The 19,771-nt window shown below is 47.4% G+C and overlaps 1 protein-coding gene across 13 annotated transcripts in view; it reads right to left on the minus strand.

Moving 5' to 3' along the window:
* The window catches only part of LOC119433885 (uncharacterized), a 116,474-nt gene that overhangs the window by 79,352 nt on the left and 17,351 nt on the right, over positions 1 to 19,771 (minus strand). The window contains exons 6-7 of one of the 13 annotated variants that reach the window (XR_007464399.1): positions 17,780 to 18,041; positions 11,114 to 12,025 (exon numbers count right to left, since the gene is read on the minus strand). The exons of 5 other annotated variants lie outside the window; for them this stretch is intronic. The gene's annotated coding sequence lies outside the window, so the exon portion shown is untranslated. Of the gene's footprint in view, positions 1 to 10,721; positions 18,042 to 19,771 lie in introns of all 13 variants that reach the window. 7 more of the 13 variants (XR_007464396.1, XR_007464395.1, XR_007464397.1 and 4 more) reach the window with 7 other exon arrangements.

Here is a 19,771-nt window from a genome sequence, read left to right on the forward strand (position 1 = left end):
GATTGGCGCTCTTTGGCCATCATTGGCCCTTGCGCCATAAAACCCCATATATCATCATCATTGTTTCAAATGTGCTCAATTATGTTCAACTATGCCGCTTGAAAAGGTCAAACAAATGCCGTGTATGTTGAAGACAGGACAGGGCTCCTCGGACGACTCCACAACAGGGCTCAATCGTTTTTAGAAGAGTAGATCTTGGTGAAGACATTGCCTTACAAAGCTGGAGAGTAGGCAAATCGAATGAACCAGGGTGAACCTAATGACAACATTGACACTGAATCATTCGGAGCTGAGAGGTCCTCGATGTCCAGTGGCTGGTTTGTTTAGCTCACTCCATATTTGCAGTAGTGAGCACTGTGGATATATATTTATATATATTGTTATGAGCCAGTTGTCCGGCGGACAAAGAAGACGCTGAAGCATAGAGCCGACGAGACGAGGAAGAGGTGAAACTGTGGTTCGCCATCTTTGTTGTTGCTGGCTAACATCTAGTCTCCTTGTACATAGTGTAAATAAACCCCCTTTTCTGTAAATCTCCCCGTAACATCTTGGTGGAGGTGCGGGGTAGATCACCAGCACATCACGGAACTTCGAAGCGGAAATCTCGTGGGCCCTTCGACCATGTCGATGGAGAGGCCTGCTGCTTTGGCTTCGGCTACCACAGCACCGATTGTCTTGACCCAACTCCGGGACCCTGGCACCTTCTCGGGCACTGACAACAAGGACGTTGAAGACTGGCTAATCGAATACAAACGTGCCAGCAAGAGCAACCATTGGGACCCGACTATAATGCTGGCTAACATCATTTATTACCTTAAGGGAACGGCCCGTGTTTGGTTCCGAACACACGAGGAATTGACCAGTTGGGACACTTGCAAGCAAAAACTGCAGGAACTCTTTGGGAAGCCACTTGGCCGCCAGCAAGCCGCCAAGAAGGAACTTTCGTGCCGGGCCCAAACATCTACTGAACCGTACGTTGTGTACATTCAAGATGTATTAGCACTCTGTCGGCGGGTCGATGACAAGATGCTCGAAGCGGACAAGGTCAGCCACATTCTTAAAGGCATCGCAGACGACGCCTTTATTTTACTCGTGTACAAGGACTGCTCGACGGTCGACGACATTATAAAAGAGTGCCGACGCTTTGAAGAAGCAAAGAGCCGTCGTGTCTCACAGAGACGTCCAGCCGCCTGGTGACGAAAACTTGCTGCGTCTTGTGCGGTGCGAGATTGAGGCTGCGTCTCCGTCGGTTCCCCCGATACGTTCTTATGACGAGTCCCGCCCGGCAGTATCTCTGATTCAAGCTGTCGTACGCGAAGAGCTGGCGAACGCAGGCATCCATCCGATCTGTTCTGTAAGTAGCCCTACGGTCGGCAATTTCTTTCGACCTCCACGCCCACAATCGACCCTACCTCTGATACCGCGACCCAAACCAGTGGTGCACACATGACGACAAGCCAGTATGTTTTAATTGCAATGGAGTAGGTCACATTTCCCGCCATTGTCGCTATCGTCAGATTTTGTCTCCTCGTCCCGCGTACGCTTACCGCCCGGAAGACAGCCGGTCCTCGCCTTTTCATGCCCGCAATGACCTGCCGCACTGTGATGTTGCTGCTCCGACTCCACACTACGACTGCCGCTCGCCGGCCCCACAGAACCGGCGTTCTCGCTCACCGATTGCCCGTCGCTCACCGTCGCCATACCCTCGCCGTCCCTCTTCGGAAAACTGACTGGTGCAGCTCTCGGAGGTGATGCTGCATTGACCAACCGACCCGGAAATCCTCTGTTGACCCTGACCACCCGACAAAACCTTTTGGACATAGAAGTGGACAGCGTGCCTGTTTCGGCGCTCATAGACACGGGGGCGCAATTATCGGTTATGAGCGCTCGCCTTTCTCGTCGTCTCCGCAAGGTTCTGACGCCCGCGGCGTCGCCTGTCGTTCGTGTAGCCGACGGCGGTACATCTTGCATCGTTGGGATGTGCACTGAGCGTGTGAGCTTCGCCAACCACCAGACCTCAGTTCTATTCGCCGTTCTGCAGCAGTGTCCACATGAAGTCATCCTCGGCCACGACTTCCTGAGTACCCATTCTGCCCTCATCGACTGCTCTTCTGGCCTTCTCCAGTTGGAACTTCCTTCTATACCCGATCTCCCCACTGAGTCACAGCCGCGTTTATGTGTCGCCGAGTTTGTTCGCCTTCGACCAGCCGCCGCGACGTATGTCACACTGACCTCAGATTCTGCCATTTGTGACGGTGACTACGTCATCTCTCCTTCCCTAGACGCTCTTTTAACAAGGCAGGTAGCCCTCCCTCACTCCGTTGTGACTGTTTCTGCGAACCGGGCATGTATGCCTATTCTGAACTTTGGACACACTCCACAGTTTCTTCCCGAGGGTATCACGCTGGGATGCATAGCGCCTTTAGACGCACACGACCCTGTGGCCCTTACTATCAATGCCCCCCTGTCTTCTGGAAGCCCTGACACTAGTACGTCATTTGATGCACATTTTGACGCCGTGATCGCCCCCGACCTTTCGGCTGCTCAGTCTGATGACCTTCATCGCTTGCTAGCCGCTTACAGCGATGTTTTCGATTTTGCTTCGCCCCATCTCAGCCAGACAAAAGTTGTGACTCATCGCACTGACACCGGCAGCGCCAGTCCCATCCATAGGCGTCCTTACAGAGTGTCTGCGACTGAACGGCGCGTAATTCAAACCGAAGTCGAGAAAATGCTTACAAAGGACATCATCGAACCATCTACGAGTCCTTGGGCATCCTCTGTGGTGCTTGTCAGAAAAAAAGACAACACCTGGCGGTTCTGCACCGACTATCGCCACCTAAACAAGATAACTAAAAAGGACATGTACCCTCTGCCGCGAATTGACAACGCCCTCGACTCTTTGCATGGCGCACAGTACTTTTCTTCTATAGACCTTCGGTCCGGCTATTGGTAAATCGCCGTTGACGAAAAAGACAGGGAGAAGACCGCCTTTATAACACCCGATGGGCTCTACCAGTTCAAAGTTATGCCATTTGGCTTGTGCAATGCCCCCGCAACATTCGAAAGAATTATGGACACCCTTCTTCGTGGTTTCAAGTGGTCAACTTGCCTGTGCTATCTCGATGACGTAGCCATTTTTCTCGCCTACGTTCTCCTGTCATCTAAGTAGACTCTCGGCTATTCTGCGCATCCTTCGCAATGCAGGTCTTCAACTTAACTCTGCCAAATGCCGCTTCGGTCGCCGCGAGATCACTGTACAGCTGGCCATCTTGTCGATGCTACAGGTATACGGCCTGACCCTGCCAAAGTTAGCGCCGTTGCCAACTTTCCGACACCTCGCTCTACTCAGGACGTCCGTTCCTTTTTCGGCCTGTGTTCTTATTTTCGGCGGTTTGTGAAAGATTTTGCAGCACTAGCACGGCCCCTCACCTGCCTGCTTAACAAAGACGCGACTTTTTCTTGGGGTCCTGCACAAGCGTCCGCCTCCTCACAGCTGATTGGAATACTGACGTCACCACCAGTAATGGCTCACTTCGACGAATCTGCGCCCACAGAAGTCCGTACCGACGCCAGTGGCCATGGAATCGGCGCAGTTCTAGCACAACGTCAGCATGGTCAGGACTGCGTTATTGCTTATGCCAGTCGCCTTCTTTCCTCGGCTGAGCATAACTATTCGATCACAGAGCGAGAGTGCCTCGCTCTAGTTTGAGCCATCGCCAAGTTTCGCCCTTACCTCTACGGCCGACCCTTCACCGTCATTACTGACCACCATGCTCTATGCTGGCTGTCTTCTCTCAAAGATCCCACTGGTCGCCTTGGTCGTTGGGCACTGCGCCTTCAAGAATACTCGTATACCGTCGTTTACAAGTCTGGCCGCTTGCACCAGGATGCCGACTACCTCTCCAGATACCCAGTAGATCCACCGGACGCTGCCCTGAGCGACTCCAGCCCGTGTGTTCTTTCCATCTCTCAACTCTTCAACATCGCGGCCGAACAACGCCTTGACGCGTCTCTATGTAAGATCATCAAAAAATTGCACTCCCACGCTCCTGATCCTTCCCTCTGCCTCTGTACTCCAAAACGACACGTTATATCGTCGTAGTTTATTCCCTGACGGTCCTGACCTGTTGTTGGTCATCCCGGCTCAGCTCCGTTTCACTGTCCTGGCGCAGCTTCTCGACGCACCAACGGCGGGATATCTTGGCATGTCACGCACATACGACCGCGCATGCCACCGTTTCTATTGGCCTGGGATGTCCCGCTCAGTGTGCCGTTACGTGGGCTCATGCGACCTTTGTCAGCGCCGAAAAAAGTTGACTCTGCCGCCTGCAGGCTATCTTCAGCCTCTAGACATTCCTTACGAGCCTTTTCACCGCGTCGGCCTCGATTTACTTGGTCCGTTTCCCCTAACCGCCTCTGGGAACAAGTGGGTCGCCGTTGCCACAGATTATGCGACGCGGTTTGCCATTAGGACGTGCACTTCCCACTAGCTGTGCCACCGAAGTTGCAGACTTCTTGCTGCATAACGTCATACTCCAGCACAGAGCTCCTCGGCAACTGCTCACTGACCGCGGCAGACAGTTCCTGTCCAGGGTGATCGATGACATTCTAAGATCCTGCACGACGCAACATAAATTGACTACAGCCTACCATCCACAGACGAATGGCTTGACAGAACACCTTAACCGCACCCTTACCGACATGTTGGCCATGTATGTGTCTGCCGACCACCACGACTGGGACGTTGCACTACCCTTTGTGACATTCGCGTACAACACTTCCAGGCATGAGACCACTGGACTATTCGCCTTTTTTCCTCTTATACGGTCGAAACCCTACATTGCCCATGGACACCCTGGTGCCTTCTTCTGGGTGCCCACCCACTGAATATGCTGAAGAGACTATTGCACGTGCCGACCATGCACGTCAAGTTGCTCGCACTCGATTTTCTGAGTCCCAAATCCACCAGCAGTCTCGCTACAACAGCCACCGCAGGACCACCCACTTTGTCCCTGGATCGCTCATTCTCCTGTGGTCCCCAGCACGACGCGTTGGCTTATCCGAAAAACTGCTCTTCCAGTACACCAGTCCATATCGCGTATGCTGCCTTCGTCATCCTCTGCTTCTCCCCGCAAGGACATTGTACACGTTGTCCGTCTCAAGCCCTATCGTGCCCCGGACACCCCTTAATACCTTGTGTGCTAGTTTTTTTTTTTTTTTTCATGTACCTTCGTTCACCTGCACCGAGTCGGTGCTTTTGCCGCCGGAGGGTAGTGTTATGAGCCAGTTGTCCGCCGGACAAAGAAGACACTGAAGCATAGAGCCGACAAGACGAGGAAGAGGTGAAACTGTGGTTCGCCATCTTTGTTGTTGCTGGCCAACATCTAGTCTCCTTGTACATAGTGTAAATAAACCCCCTTTTCTGTAAATCTCCCCGTAACAATATATATATTTTGCATATATTTTTTGCTGCTCATGACTCCCCCAGTACCTGCTGAGTCTTGTCTCTTGCACAATGAGCATCCAATATATTTACATTTTCTTTCTTTGTTCTTCTTTTGTGTGCTAAACCTTCCAACATGGCGTTTACTACTTTTTCCCCCTCCTTTTATAGCATTTGTATAACGAATATAGAGTGCATATGTACTGCCTTGTTCACCTAAACTTATCTATGTCCGCGCCTACTTGAACTGTGTTCTCTTGTATATGTATCCTGCCCCTTTCCTTCAACAGCCTCAAATTTGAGGCTAGCAGTATGTTCAAATAAATAAAGCCGAATTGTCTTTGCAATCATTAGTTCTCCTACCAAAAAATTTAACTACTGTCACATGGCGCAGCAGACTAGGGACTGGAGAATAGTTTTTTCTGATGCATGCCAATGAACATGCTACATGTAGAGTAAACTTTTGAGGACTGAATGTCAACTTCAACTTAACAGTGTCCTTGAAACAGCTTAAGGACGAGGATGCAAAGTACACATATGACAGGACGGCATGCTTAACTTACAACTAGAGTTTATTCCAAACGACTGGCCATTTTATATACACTTGGGCATCAGCTAATACATAAGGAATACCTCATTCAAGAGGTTGGGCAATTCAGTTAATTCACAGGTTTACAAATACCTGGAAAGAAATGACACCGCTTTTTCATACAGTGGCAAAGATGCATAGCTGACACAGTTATCACTTGCCTTCCTTGTACAATACGCTTTAACCATTTCATATTCAGCTACTGTCCTGTCGTGTGTGTACTTTTTGTCCTCGGCACTGATTCAAGAACAATGTCAACATGAACCAACTCGCCCAAATCAAGGTGGTGTTGCTTCAACTTGAGTATGTGATAATGTTGGCATAGGTGCTGGGGATGTCTGTAGTTGACAAGAGAGTTCACATGTGAAAGAAGAACGAAGTGAAGCTGAGAGCCGAGGCTATGTTGTGTAATGACATGTTTAACACGTGCACCGCAATTTGCTAATTGCAAGGAAACGACTTTCTGTGCAATGTTCCGTTTTAGTGTGGTGTGATCTCGTCGTATTGATATTCAGGAAATGCAGAAGTCTTTCAACATATTTAAAGCTCCCTGGGATGTTTGACACCCATGCATGCGCAGTCTTGCAGAATTCGCAAGGGTTGAGACCATGAGCCATTTGATAACTTTTCTCGTACACAAGACGAGCTGAAGTGGCCCACTAGGAGCTTCGACTATTCTTTTCTGTTGTTGCACATGCCTCCAGATACCTCCACATTAAAACGGTGCCCCGACTACAGCTTAGCCTTGTGTACGACACTGCATTTCCATGCAACCTGCAGAAACAAATACAGTCAATGACCGATTTTCCGGACGCCCGATTTTTCGGACATACCCGATAATTCGGACGCCTTCGCGGCACCGCCACGTACCCCATAGGGAATGTATAAGAACATTTGAAATCTCGGACGCGAGAAATTTCAGCCGTCCAATTTTTCTGACTTTTTGCCATGACCACAGGCCCGAAACGACATTAATCAAAGCTATGACTGCTGCCATTTCGATTATCTCACCGCCTCGAACCGGCTCTCTCGTACGCAAGTCCGCTGGCAGCCGTAGCCACCACCACTAGGCCTAGCTAGGCCTAGCTACTTCGACGTTCTCTGCCAAGCTTCTTACTGTTCGGTGCCGTGTTTTTCATTGAAGCAATTCGCCGCTGTTAGCAATGGCGCCTACTCCGCCGTTCTAAACCTCGCCAATGGCTTCGAAGCTCGGAAAGCACAGCACGTTGTATAATGCCGGTTCCCAAAAGTCAGCTTCGCCTCAACAACGCAGTGTTATGCGGTGAAGCATACACGAAGTTTTACGGTGAAGCATATAGTGAGTGGGAAGGGGCAATTGTCATGGAACACGGTACGTACAGTTAAACCTGCTTATAACGAACCTCCATATAACGAATTCCTGGATATAACGAAGTTTTTCGATTCCCCGCCGTTACTCCATAGAAGCACATGTATTTGAGACCTCTACGTAACGAAGTGGCAGCGGGAGACCCCCTCGATATAACGAATTTTCCCCTCCGACCGCCTAGAGACTTCACCCCAAATTCTGTCATTTGTGCGCGAGCACCAACCGGAAGCACCTTCTCCGCCGCAATGGAATGCGAAGCGAGCGCACGTGTGCATGCGTGCGTGTGCGAGGCGGCCCTGCATCCCTCGACCCGGCGATCTTGCCGCCGCGGGCGTGACCTTTCCCCCTCCCTTCATTCAAATCTGATCCTGCCGCTTGCTGCAGCTGGCCTAGCCCGCCAAGCCGGCAATCTCTCCTTTTTCAGCTGATGTTGCCGACGCGCTGGTACACGCTGTGGCACATCAGACTCGATGAGCGCGGACACGCGCTGTCAAACGCTGGCGGCGTGTGGAAGCGCCGCTGGAGAAGCGAGCGAAGTGACCATCGTGCTGTTGTCTATCGCTTCAACGCAAACTGAACGCCGAGAACACACAGCACGCAGAAAGCTACGAGCCGCCGACGCACCTACACTGCTAGACTCTGCCCCAACGCAGATCGCTTTCAAGATACTGCCTGCGCGACCGCGCGCCGCGCCGCTATCCCTCCCCCCTCGCTCCCTCGCCGGTGCCTCGAGCGCAACGGAAGAAGGCGCGCTTCCTCCCTGCTTTTCTTGCGCGCTCGACATTTAGACGCGGTCGTCGGCTCCCCTCGCACGTTTTCACTCGCACATACAGCATACGGCGCGCGGCGACTGCGTTATCGCCCTTGGACTTTAGGGTACGGCCACGCTAGCGGCAAAAACACGCAGCAAAAACGCCCGGCAACGCATCATGCCGCGCGCGGCAAAAGCGACAGGAATCGGGGGTCTTGCGGCGTGCCGCGCGAAATTGGTTCTGCGGCAAATGCCGCGTGCCGCGAGATGAAGAACCAATCAAAAGCGACGAGGGTGACGTCACGGAGCCATCACAACCGGAACGCCGCCGGTCCGCGCCGGGTTTTCAATCGACGATCGTCGTCTCTCGCATGAAACAACGAGCGCTCGCGGTGTTGCTCGCCCGTTCGGAGAGCGCGTGAGATCTTATCGCGCTGACGCGCGGCGAGACGCGCGTGCCACAGTGGCCTCGCGGCAAGGCGCTGACGCGCGGCAACTTGCCGCTCGCTGCATGACCGCGCGTTTTTTGCCGCTAGCGTGGCCGTACCCTTATATACGGAATAGAGAGTTTTAGATTAGGGGGACGCAAGCGTAGGGGCCCGCTAGCGCAACCGATTTTAGGGCAGCAACACGTCATGGACACCATCTTTATATAGCAAATACGGATCTCAAGGGCCATACTTTTGCTGGCGGAAACCGAAAATACGTCATAGTTGTCACCCCCGGCACTTTGGGCGGCCAATGCCATCGTGAAGCCACCAAGCCAAGCGACATGAAAAGTCAAAATGGCCGCTCGGGCCGGCGCGGGGTGGCAGTTCGCAACGTATGATGCGGAAACGGTCCCACAGTTGCGACGCAACAGCGGGGTTACCAATGCATTGAGTTCTAAGGGAGCTGGGCCGGGACCGGTCGAAAACGACGTAACAGCCGGGAAAACGCAGCCCCCGGGAACGTAACAGCGAGGTTCTACTTAACACTATACGACGCTACGACGCCATCGTGACGCTCGCTCTTCGTTTCCGATGCCCCGCGCTTGTGCGAAACGACACGCGTCCACGCATCCAGTACCTGGTGACATTCCGAGGATGAGTGCTTCGACGAAAACGGAAAACGGGTGCGCGTTACAATTGAGGGCGCGTTAGAATCGAGTAAATACGGTAAACGTTTATTTTTTCGAATTTTCGTGCCGAACCTGCGTATAACGAAATCCTCTTTATAACGAAGTTTTCCGGGAATTCGTCAACTTCGTTATATCCAGGTTTAACTGTATTCCTTAATTATACATGTGTACGCCCGCCGTCTGCTATGCCAGTACGAGCACCGATACGCCTAATCAATGTACTGGCTAGAATTTAGAGCTATTTCAAACATGCCTGTGGCGATTTGAGGCCTTGAGGAGCAGTAAAAGCCACACATTCATTTTTTCGGACTGCCCGATTTTTCGGATGTTTTCGCGGCCCCTAGGGAGTCCGAAAAATCGGACGCTGACTGCACTTTCAAGGACGGAGAAGCTGCAATAACACTGCTTTTTGTGCGAGTCTATCATGTTTTTGCTGCACACAATTATGTACTGTATGCATTTATTTGTTGTAAAAGACAAGTTAGAAAAGAAAAGGTATGTTGTGTAACTTTGTGTACAACAATGTGTCAAACGCAAAATTTTACAGACCACGAGATCTGAATATCTTCGAGGCCTCTGAATGTAACCTGGCATTAGAATTTCCAATTCGTACTAGTAGTAACTATAAATGAACAGCATAGTGCTTTGTTTTTATGGCTTCGCTCACAAACTGCATAGAAACTTAACATTTTCTCTGATTCTGTGGGTCACAAGCTTTTGCGGTTGACTGTACATTGTGTACTTGAACCCGTCCTTTAAAGCCTAGAAAATGTCTTAGCAATTGTAAACAAAGATGGCCCAATATTGTTTTGCCTAAGGCAACTTGAATTAAGGTAGAGGACACCTTTAGTTAAATTGACACACAAAGGACAGAAGGGAGCTCTGTTGCAGAGATTACCCTTTATTACAGAACCAGAAATAAAAGCTTCTTCAACAACCAATAATACAGGCTGTTACTTGAGTACAGGCGAAAAGGCAAACTCACAGTCAACAGTTGTGGCTAACAAGCGGCACTCTGTTATAAAACACTTCTCCGTGTACATGTATTCACAGCTACATTCTGCAACAATGATTACAATTAAGGCTTCATTTAAGCCAGCACCAAATCGCTAACTACTCAATCAACAATTGACCTTCTCAATTGAAGGCAGAAGCAGGTAAAAACGATAAAAAACATGCCGCAGTGCATTAGCCCAAAGGATAACAAAGGAATTAAAACAAAAAAAATGTGTGTGTATATGCAAGAAAAGGAAAGGACTAGATCAAAACTACCACAACAGGCGTTTCTAGATGGGTTGCATGAGTCACCCATTTTATAAAATAACACAAAACAAAACAGCATCACACAATTATTTCAAATGAAAGCAAGACTGATTTGGCAAGCCTGGCTTTAAAAAAAAAAGGCAAAAAGTAGTTTAAGGAAAGACTATTTGCCACTCTGGCATCAATGTCTCTCTCAGGGAAAACTTGAAAAGAAAACTAGTTTCCCTTTCCAACACACCTGCCTTTGCAATCAGCTCTTGCATTGTTTGGCTCCTCAACACATCCGGAGCTTCATGAGTTGGTCATTACAGTTGTTTCATGCAGCACAAACATACACATAATGAAAGACCAAGTAAAACAACAAACGAACACAGCACAACAAACAGTGAGAGCTCAACGCGATCCTTAAAATGAATACTGCAGTCGGAGCAGCAAAGGCACAGCATCTGTTGTTCATGCTCTTCCAGAATGATGCTTCGCAATTCATCATCCCTGGCCTAATTCATGCTCACTGAGAAGTGAAAGCCTCCACCAGTTACCTTGAACTCCTCACGTTTCATCAGCTAAGTGAGTTGTGTGACTGCACATTTCCTAACCTCACCTCATCATCGAGTTTCCTACAAAAATCACCAGGGTGCAATCTGGCGCAGCAATCGTCCAGCTGTCATGGCAGTACATAGATTTGTCTAATCTTTCGTGCTTATGGCTGCAGACGTTCTCGTGGCAATATTTATTCCACCATGTCTTTCCAAATTACCAAGCAACCATATTTTCCCAGACACATGAAGCCATCTCTCTCAAAATGCATTGCTGTAAAGCCGTGCCATTTGGAGTTTACTACATTCCTCATAAATGTTATCTCATCAATTACATTTAATTGTGTCACTCTGGCCCTAGATGCTTGAACTGAATGCCTTAAATGTCAGGACAAAGTGACCTTAAAATGCATTAAGAACATGAAACCCCTACCAAAATTGTGACGTTTGTAATCACCACAGTCCAAATTATTGCAAGTCGACTGCAGTGCAGAATGACAAATAAACAAAGCTTTGTCTTTTCTTCAACCAGTCTTTTGTCAAAGGCATTTGTTGCAATAGGAAACACAAATTTTTTTGGTGCCACACCCATCACAAATGGATAACATTGTTCAGATGTTCTCCATTCCCTTATGTAGTCAGCTCAGTAATAACTAATCGTGTGGTGCCCAAAACATTGAAAGAATGCTTTCTTTGATGAATATTCAGTGTTCTCAAGTGCAGCAGTATGGGAGGTATCTACTGAGTCAGAAATTTTATCAGTGGGCACAACCAACTTGATGATTGAGAACAATATCTTACCAGTGCCTGTCATCCCTCCAGTGTTTTCTCTCAAATCAGATGGACTGATGGGTTTACTAAGAGTTCACAGACGTAGATAGAGAAGGCAACAGGTACAGAGATTGCCTTGGAAAAGGACTTCATTCCACAGAAGGTTTCATTAGGCCTGTGATGACAGCGATTGGAAGCGCTCTGTAGCAAATGACAACAAGCCAGCTCATTAATAAATCTGCTGAGTAGGCGCCTACTAGAGACAACATTTTGAAATCAATCGTATGATGGAATCCCATCAGGTCGCGACAGAACATGATGAAAGATGAATATAGACACCGACAACAAAAGATGTAGTGATCTTAATGCTACGGCTTCCACACGGGAGCATTGTTCACAATACAATTAGAAAGCAATGAAAAAGTAGCGTAAGTATGTCACATAATGTGACCAAGACGCCTAGCGTATACTGGTGGTAAATTATCATCGTTTTGGTTGAGAATGCCCATCATAGTTTGAATGTGTAGCAGGCTTTACATAAAAACGCATGATTACACAGTCGTCTTCCATTAGCTCGACCCTGACGTGACCGACGAAACTGATTGAATTATCCGGTGGGTCAAATTCAACTAATTGCAGGAAAAAAAACTCCGAAACACACTGCACATTCATGTGGCAATATTTGCCCTATCCTACTACACCTCCGAATCAAACGCGTGCACACTTTCTATGAATACAAAGTAGTAAACTAACGTATGAATAACATTAAAGCTCCTAAACAAAGTAGAAATATAACACGCACCCGATTTTCTAGCAAGAAAAATTGTTGCACAAAGGCAGCCAGTTTCCTAACGTCACCTTCGACACACAATCTTTTTAAAAGTCCTGCTCCGCCGCAATACACCCATGTTATGCAGTAAAGCATACGACCATTGCAAAGGCTGTTTTGGTTCCATGTCAGATTTCACCGTGCAAGGAAATTTGTGGCCCACCCAGTTTTCTTTAAGAAAAGAAAGGTGCGCATTAGAATCAGATAAATACCGTAACCAGACATTGTGAAGCTACAGTTACTACTTAAAAATCATCCTAAGGCGGGCCGAAAATGGCCGTTTTTGAGAAACAGATGACGTGTTTAAAGCGTTCACTGTCTAAGCTCCGCCGGGTCAAACAGTGCCACTAAAGGGGTCGCTATTGGGGTCACTATTGAGGTCAAGTGTGTGCGTGCTGAGTTGTCAAGTTCGAACCATCTGGCGAAGGCCAATTTTAGGATTGAAATAACAAAAGTTTGGGGCCATTAAAATGTATGGGTGCCGGCCGGGACCTTCGTTCGGGATCAAATTAACAGGATTTGAATTAACGGATGTCAACTGTATTCTCTTCTTTTACAATCACACATGTCTGTTACCTGCTGATATCATGACCTGACGAAACACAATGCGTCAGCAAGCATGCACAATGATCTCGTTGAGACAAGGTTCCCATGTGGGAGCTGAAACAGTAACATTACTAAATCATTTGTAGTCAGTGCTTGTCTTCATACTCTGCTGAGACAACAATTTGGGATCGGCATTTATGCAAGAAAAACTAGCAATGTAAAAGGCCTGCAAATGTGCGATGTAGGTGCTGTTAAATGGTTTTGTATGTGGCCTTATGTTGTTTGGCTATGAGCATTCATATTATTTCTCGTCATGCTTCTTGAGGAGTGCCTGAACAGCAGTGCCACTATGTAAAGGCTGAATGCAAGACAGTGACCAAGCCGTAGCCATTTGAAGGACAAGCATGAGAGGCTTATTTAGGGGCGCAGCAGAAGAGTTCACTTCCAGAATTAAAAAAGCGCCTGTGGTACTTGACGAAATTATAAAAAAAAGAAGCAAAATCTTTTTATAGAAAAAAAGAATACAGATATCTAAAATTTTTTTTAAATTGATGTCGAAAAACTTAAAAGAAAGGACTAACAAAGAACTAGTAACAACGCACAACCAGCGCGGACAGTTGAATTGCTGGCCATAAATAAGACGACCTAAACCTTCAGTAATACTGCAATTGCTCCTGCATGGCGCCCGCACCAATGCCGAGTCAGTAACCAAATCACACCAACACTTCTCGTTAGCAATAGTGTTTTAGCTTGTCCGAGAACGTCTTACCATTTGCGATTTACCAGGTTACTGGAGAGGTATACGGCAGCAACAACACTGGTAGCGACATCTTGTGATGCTTCATCTAACCACAAAGCCATTTTCACATTCTTGTGTTTCATGAGTGTTGTCGTTGAAAAAAATTCCATAGTTAATGCAGCTGCTGTAAATGTACACCAGTGCCGAAGTAGAGCACACTTCGTTACTGCAAAAATAGCTCCGTGTTCGGCTGGCTGACATCGTTGCCACCAGGTGGCGCCACCAACCCGGCTTCTCGCATTTGCATCTTTAGTAACCAGGTAATCTGCAAATGGCAAAAAGCTTGTGGACAAGCTAAAGCTCTCTAATAACCAGGAACAGAAGTGCAAACCTGAAGTGTCTGGATTAAAACACAAACTAAGAAACAAAAAACGAGTGAATGCGCGTCAAATCACAGCATGCAGAAGCTCACTCACAAACAGACAAACAGAATGCCAACAAAACGTTGTCACAACACAAACACAGTTTGCCAAGTAATGCAAGCTATCTGAAGCTGAGCCCTGGGAACACGCAAGCGTGCAGAACATTTGATTGTCTGTGTACGAGCTCAAAGCTCAAAAGTTATGGAAAAGAACCCCTCACTGGTCTTGGCAAGCTTTATTAAGCACGCACAGTCAGGTCTCAATACAACAAACACAGATATACTAATGAATTATAATTTATAACAAAGTAAATTTAAAATGTTTCTCACCGTTATCAGAATGTAAGCAGTATATGCTTATAAAAAATATCAGAACAATAACTTTTGCACCAGATGCGACTTCATTATATTGAGGTTTGACTGTACCAAAGAGTAGTGTCAGCTGCTCCTTGGTACATGAAGTTTAAGAGAGGTCCTGGCTAGTGCGTGCTGTGTTTAATATAGCCGCATAATGTCATGCGTCACGCCACTCTTAACCCCACCACCAAAGTGCCCTTATATTTGACTAATTCCACATGTGCACTTTGGCTGTTGTTTTCCTCTGCATCCTGCGTTCAATAAAGTTTAGCTGGAAGTGCACATCTATTGGTCCCATTTGCTATTCTGTCCAAAAGAACAGACCAATGGGCATTATTGGTATTGCATTATATGATGTGGAATGCAAACGGGGCACACAATGTGGCAAAGAAGATGCCACGTCTTCTGTCTTCTGCCGTGCCCTGTCCGCATAACACATCATGTAATTTTATGTCCACTGTTCCCTGGGCCAAGCGGCGTCATGCAACATCAACTCGACCAGCTTTTGATTCTGCTGCACGACCGCTCTTGCGGAGAGACTTCTTACAGCCTAAGCCCATTATCAGAGTTACTACGAGTTCACTCACAAGACATACCCAACAGAAATACCCTTGGCAGCTTGCTGACAACACCTAAACGCATTCGTGGTGCTCCTTTGACCAAATGAGAACATCAAAACTCGTGACGGCTGCGCGCAAAAGGCAACACAATCAGGCTGGTGTCTCAACAAGGACTCCCCGTGTGGAACTTTGTCTGGAACTTATTCTGGCCACTATGCCGCAACAGGCACTGTCGGACTAAGCACACACATTCACAAAGCCATCGGGTCAGCTGGCTTGCACTTCATGCTGACAGCTGTCCACGACACACATAGGCGAATCGAAAGGTGGCAGTCTTTGCTTTCTTGTTAGCTTTAGGAGCACCTGAACATCAAGAAGCAATCTCAAAAGAAACATCAAGAAACAATCTGGTATTTGTTGGCGAGATCACGGGAAATAATATCCTGCTACGTCATTAGTTCTATATACGGCAGCCACACTCTAGGATAAATTTGCACTGCTGTGAAGCCACACCTACAGGCAAAATTCGCATATAACCCGCACTTAGCGTGTTGAAACTTCCCCCTCCCCCCTTATTTCATGGTCGCCATTTTGCATTTTGGCTGTGTTAGTAATTCAGTATTACAGGCGATCCCCGCCGAATCTCGATAATCCGTTGGCTACTCTGTATCACCTTATGTTGGTGTGCTTGCTGAAGGTTTTTTTCTTGGGTCCCCCAATTGCACCCTCGCCTTTTAATCATGACTGCCTTATAATCGAATAAATACAGTATAGAACTGGTTGAGGACAAAATTGGGGAACCTTGGCAAGCAGTGTTTCATACAAGAAGCAAGGAAAGCATGCCTACAGTGCTTTTTTGTGAATCTACATGCTTTGCATTTGGCACCCAAGAGGGCGTGCACAATGCCAGCAATGCTACCTTTTTCTTGGTTTATATGTTATGCACTAGGCACACTAGGGGTGCCTAGTGCAGAACATATACCAACATAGTCACACACCAACTATGTCATCATCATCATATTGAATATCGTAATGAATTATCATTGCAAAAGCTGAATTTTTGCAGCCTCTGGTGATGCCACTTGTAAAAACAATTTTCACCGCAGGCTAGTTCGTTGCTACCGCTTACTAGAATGCAAAGCTGAAGGCAACATGTAGATAAAGCAAAGAACAAAACCGATGGGACGAGCATTGGCCTAGCGCTCGTCTTGTCTATTTCAGTTCTTTCTTTGCATGCATCTTTTCTTCAATTTTGATCTGCCGAAATGAATGCAAATTGACAGGGCCTTTTCATCAATGCTTTCCAGATGGCAGACAAAACTAGCTGCACACACACGGTCTTCATGACGAAATTTCGAACTGCTCAAGTTAAATGTGCCCTCGTTGGGCCTTATTTGCGAGAAGCCTGTGGCACACCTTATTGTGGATTCTCTTTCAGTGCCTTTGGCATGATAAAAGTTCTACAGAGAGACCTTCTTATGGCTCATCAACAGACCTGGCCATGTGCAGTATCTTCGAAGCTTTAAATGTCACCAGTGGTTAAAAGAACGGGAGTACCAAGGAAATACAAAGAATAAGAATACCATGTGCTTAAGACCAAAAGGAGTGCTAAAACTGGTACAGTAATGGCTTCGAAAACAACATTTCTGGCCAGAATTTATCACTTCAAGTCTCCCTTTTCGCCAGTCTTGTTCGAATCGCTGGGGTATTTTGCCATTTCATGCCCTTTTGAGGAAGCGACATATAGCACAGGTGTTTCATATTGTAGCTGAGCAGCGTGCTGGCTGGTTAATAGTATTTCTCAATCACTCTTACAGTATTGTCAGATTCGACAATAAAAAAATTTAATTACAGGGTTCGTCCCAAAGGAACCAGATGGGCTGCAATAAGCTCCGGATTAATTTGACAAAAAAGCTCCAAAATAATTTAGACTGCCTGGTTTGTTTAACGTGTGTGCAAAGCCAAAGTGCTAGAGTGTTCTTGCATTCCACACCCTTTAAAATGTGACTGCCAGAGCCGGAATCGAACCCGCGACCTTGTGCTTGAGCAGCAGAACACCCGAGCTGCTACTGCGGATGGATACTGCATGGGGTTTTCACACACGGTGTAAAATGTGCAACAGTTGAGCCCTGGATGATACACTCCAAAAAAAGTTTAGACCCTCTGGGGCATACTTGTTCCGAAACATTAATCATCACCTGTCTCGCTTGTGTTTCCTTTCTTGAAAACTCTGCACTTGCTACTCTCCTGTCAAAAATGCTACATCACGCCAATAACACATGTGCTATTCGGAACCAGGATAATCTACCAGGCACGCAGCGTTAAAGAAAGGCACACAAGATGGGGGACAATTATAGTTTGGGGACCAGAAAGGCCACCAAGGGTGCAAACTTTTCTTAGAGTATAGTGCAAAACATGATGCCCTGCTCTGGAGCGAGCTCACTGGGTTGCACGTTTAGAGCCTGCCAACAAGACTTCATCCACCGAGAAATGAGTAGGTGACCTCTGTCTGCTGCTTGGTACCGATGCTCTGTGATTCTGGAATCCCAGGCTGCATTTTTGGCACTCAGCATTCAGGAGGCATGCCCTAGGCAGGGTAGCTAGGCAGGGTAGCTCATCCCTGATGCAGAGAGTGGTGAAGAGGCATTCCTGGTCACATCCTTCAAAGTGAGTGTGGCAGCTGGTTTATGGAACCGTCCCGGTCGGGCTCAAGCATGGTCTCGTCCTCGTCTTCGGGGTCGGCATGAGGCATTCGCAAGCAGAGTCTGAAAACACGTGGAAGTAAAACTGTTACTTGACGACTGTCAAGAGTGCGCAAACATTGCAGTGTTTATAGCTGTTCTTGCGGAAACAAAATTCAAGGCTTCCCAGAAACTTCAGACCCCGACAAAGCACTTTCAAGAGCCAGAAAGTCGAGTAACACTTAAACAGGATAATGAAAGCGGCCAGCATGGTTGGCTGTAGTTTAAAACTAATCCTACTGCTCCCATGATTCTGCTGTTATCTGATCAGACATGCCTGTGTCACTATAAACTTAGCAACAACTTTCATGGAGTTACCAATACAGCTAGTGTGTCGGAGCAATCGATTGCAAAAAAATAAAACAATGCACACATGGCAATATTATGCTGCAGACAAAAATGTTATGCATTGTTTGCATTGTTTTGGCTGTGGTGCTAAATACCATCCAGTGAAAATGGGGTCATAGCTTCATGGAACCTAGATTTCACGGCAGTATCTCGAGTCCCTGGCTATCCAGGCTACAAGAAAAATGCTGAATCGCAGTAATGACAATCTTCCGCCTGAACACACAAGATGTCTATAGAGTACAAAAACATATTTAAGCTCACCACTTTGAGCAGTTTATGTTTTGTGAACATGGAAGCCAAAACGTCCAGTACTTAATAACCCCCGTTTTTGATTGATGTCCTTTTCCTTTTGACAAATAACAAATCTGGAGTAACATCCAAACTAACATCATTTGTTTTCAGTGAGCTGAAATCAGTAAGCTGGTCCTTGCACATTGTGGTAGAAAGCTGGCTTGCAAAGTGAATAATTAGAGTGTAATTGAAACAGTCAGAATTACTGATGATTGCTTAGTAGCTCTGGAATGTTACTGGGCGAACTTCAACTGAAAGCACGTTTGCAACTAGGGATTTTGTGAATATGCTAAACTAAAGAATAACACATCAAATTCGAGGACCGAACTGAATACAGTTAAACCTGGATATAACGAAATTGACAAATTCCCTGAAAAAATTCGTTATAAAGAGGATTTCGGTATATGCAGGTTCGGCACGAAAATTCGAAAAAGAAACTCTTACTGTATTTACTCAGTTCTAACGCGCCCTCAATTGCAATGCGCACCCGTTTTCCGTTTTCGTCGAAGCACTCATCCTTGGAATGTCACCAGGTACCGGATGCGTGGACACGTGTCGTTTCGCACAAGCGCGAGGCATCGGAAACGAAGAGCGAGCGTCACGATGGCGTCGTAGCGTCGTATAGTGTTACAGTAGAACCCCGCTGTTATGTTCCGGGGGGCTGCGTTTTCCCGGCTGTTACGTCATTTTCGGCCGGTCCCAGCACAGCTCCCATAGAACCCAATGCATTGGTAACCCCGCTGTTGCGTCGCAACTGCGGGACCGTTCCCGCATCGTACGTTGCGAACTGCCACCCCGCGCCGGCCCGAGCGGCCATTTTGACTTTTCATGTCACTTGGCTTGGTGGCTTGACGATGGCATTGGCCGCCGAAAGTGCCGGGGGCGACAACTATGACGTATTTTCGGTTTCCGCCAGCAAAAGTATGGCCCTTGAGATCCGTAATTGCTATGTAAAGATGGTGTCTATGACGCATTGTGGCCCTAAACTTGGTTTTGGCTCATAGATATTCCGTATAAAGCCCAATGACGATAATGCAGTCGCCTCGCGCCGTATTGTATGTGCGAGTGAAAACGTGCGAGGGGAGCCGACGACTGTGTCTAAATCTCGCGCGCGC

Source organism: Dermacentor silvarum, chromosome 11 (genome assembly GCF_013339745.2).
Source record: "Dermacentor silvarum isolate Dsil-2018 chromosome 11, BIME_Dsil_1.4, whole genome shotgun sequence".
Classification (NCBI taxonomy): domain Eukaryota; kingdom Metazoa; phylum Arthropoda; class Arachnida; order Ixodida; family Ixodidae; genus Dermacentor; species Dermacentor silvarum.